Source organism: Poecilia formosa, unplaced genomic scaffold (assembly GCF_000485575.1).
Source record: "Poecilia formosa unplaced genomic scaffold, Poecilia_formosa-5.1.2 Scaffold1051, whole genome shotgun sequence".
NCBI classification, from domain to species: domain Eukaryota; kingdom Metazoa; phylum Chordata; class Actinopteri; order Cyprinodontiformes; family Poeciliidae; genus Poecilia; species Poecilia formosa.
In genome coordinates this window covers 8,025-10,844 of record NW_006800990.1, presented here as the reverse complement: position 1 = coordinate 10,844, position 2,820 = coordinate 8,025, and the positions used below count along the sequence as shown (strand labels likewise).

Here is a 2,820-nt window from a genome sequence, read left to right as displayed (position 1 = left end):
AGAGTTCAGCTAAGAAAAACCTAAAACTTAAGCTACGAAAAGAATCACCTGCTGGAATAGCGACTGCCAGACCATTTAAATCCTCTGAATTATTCTGAACTGAGCTACCGGAATGAAATATGAATCAACCACTATACATTGCGCATGTGGAAAAAATTCCTATAAGTTGAATACTTTAAAAACAAAAACCACGTCTTACATTGAGACTAAACCAGTTCTATTTAAGGTTGCATTGATAAGTAATGAATGGACACTGAGCAAAAAAAAATAAAAATAAAAAATTTAGAAACTGATTGGACAATGGCCCTTGTCAACAAGAATTTAAGGCTGATTAATAATTAGCAGAAGCGCTGGACAGACTCAACCGAACTGAAGAGGAATTATTAGTCGACTTCATGTTACGTTGGCAAGCCACTCTACTGCACGTATTGCTGTCGCAACAGGGTAAAAATCCACAATTAGGTGAATGACAATTCATGCCTCATGCCACGGTATGTGAAGACCAGCCGAGATGCGAACCCCTGCTCCAGACGAGATTAGCTGATTGAATTGACTGTTTAGGTCATGATGAGGAGTAAATTTAAAATAAGCTAGTTTTAAAAACTTGCCATATCTTGATTGGAAAGCCTAATTATAGTTCTCAGATTAATATAATAACTTATTCTGACCTGTTAACCTTTGTTACCTGTAGATAAAGTAGATAGTTTGCTGATATCTTTTGAACTGCCCTTTGAGGGAAACCATCAGGAGAAGTTCCAGCTTTCACACGATCTGTGAAAAGCCTTGCAACAGCAGGAGTCCAGGCCAGTAGAGGAGAAGCTCTGCTTCCACTTGATTAGATTAAGGTGACAGTTGGAGCTTGATCTTGAAAACAAATTGCAGGGACTGTCTTACTTTAAGAGGATCAGAGATAGCTCCTGGTTGGATGAGCAAAGATACGTCTTATTTGAATAAATAAAAGACTAGAATAAGCCTTTACTATAAAACTTTGTACACAGCAGTAACTACTCGGATTTGCTCTTGTAATTCTCCAAAGATGTCTAAGCACGTCTTTGCTTCTTTCTTCCTTCTTCCATTCGACTCAGGTAAATTAATGCATGTCTCTGTTCTGCAGTTCTGTTGTAATTTCATGTGTGTCTTCTTGGATTAAACTCTAATTCTGAGATGTCTACACTCGTTTTCTATGCGATTTAACTCGGCCCGCCGGGAGAACCTGGGATTCGTGAGAAGATGGAGTCAGAGATTTTCCAAAATTACAGCCTAAAATCTTCAACAGGCAGAATGAATCTACGTAGCTGAACATACACGACAATGGCCACAGGCATCTTGTTAACAAGCTTAAGGGGTTGTATTGAAATTAGTCATAACTAAGCTAACATCACCTGCATCCAGCGGCATTACGCTACTCGGTTGGTTAAATTGTGCAAAGAATTGGCGTTATACTAGCGGCTCCTACGCCGTTGGCGACTGGTGTGAACGTCTCCGGGCTCAAGTTGCGTTTGTAGGCGGTTTGAAATAGATTACGATATGATAACAGCACGTAAACTGTTTTAATTGCAGAACGCGATAAGGGAGATGGAGGAAACTCCGGTACCAAATCGATGCAGGAATATCAAAGAGTTGGCCATGTAGGTAAAACACGGGGCTTTCAGAACAGCCGGGACACAACTGAAGTGTCCGCCCGTGCTGCCGGGCCTGGGTAGCATAAATTATAATACAGCTCAGATGACAAAGAATACTGCGCTGACTAGCGACGAATAACTAATGTGAAGCAGATAGATAACTGCGGTGACCAAACGACCCGTTAAAGATGGGCTGCACTGCTCGCAGTTGAGTGCACATGCATCTGCTATTTATACGGAAGATATCCCTCCATGGCTGACTGGATTCTAACATACGCCTTGCAGCTCTTACTCGACAGCTGGTCACCTGCTGAACCAATGTTATGTTTAAAGGCGCCTCGTAGAAACAGGTGACGATGTTTTAACTAAGTCAATGTTCGGATAAAAGTCCTTGAACATTAGAACCTGAGTGGCGCATATACGGCCAAAGTGTTCGGGAGGGGATAAACTAATGAAAAGTGTCTGCGTTACGAAGTATTGCGAGACTCGAATGAGACATGAGAATGCTACGTCTTACCCTGGTAGCCTGAAACAGGCGCTTCAAGACAAAGTCCTATTGCAAAATTTCAGAAGTTATTCACATTTTATTTGAATATCATAGCAGTTTTAACCAAAATTTTCCTCAAAATTCACAATTTACACCCAACTGTATATAATCAAAATCAGCAGTGATGCAGAAATTCATCAACAATTTTAAATGAAATAAAGATGAGATAGATGTTGTTTAAAGCTGTTCAATTTTAGATGATCAATTCTAATTTAGTAGAAGCTTCTATATCACATACACCATATTTTAGTCAAGCAGGAAGGCAATATGACTCTACATTAAAGAAATCCATAATTCACTATTGTTGAATGAAAAAAGTCAAAATTATTGATTAACTAATTTACAATTAACCGTATCCAAAAATTTACCAGGAATTAGGGTCTACTTCTCCTTCTCCCCCTGTTGATACAACAGAATTATCATTTTGAAAACAATTTGGAATCTATGTCACTGTTATATAATAATTTGCTGAAAAACTAAAATATTGTAAGATGTTCCACCATTTCTCCAAATCTTCCATCTAGTATTCAAAATAGACTGAGATGTTTCAAATTTCAAAGTTCTATCAGTAATCTCTTATCTTTATAACATCCCCCTGTGTTTTTCTTATTTCAAAAAGAAAAACAATTTAGAGGTGGAAAACCAAAATAG

At 38.5% G+C, this 2,820-nt stretch overlaps 1 long non-coding RNA gene across 1 annotated transcript; it reads left to right on the top strand.

The window, feature by feature from the left end:
• Positions 1 to 761: 761 nt before the first annotated feature.
• On the top strand, positions 762 to 2,438 carry LOC107835129 (uncharacterized). The gene is made up of 2 exons (XR_001660960.1): positions 762 to 797; positions 1,576 to 2,438. It is a non-coding gene; the product is annotated as an uncharacterized LOC107835129 (long non-coding RNA).
• Positions 2,439 to 2,820: the final 382 nt, after the last annotated feature.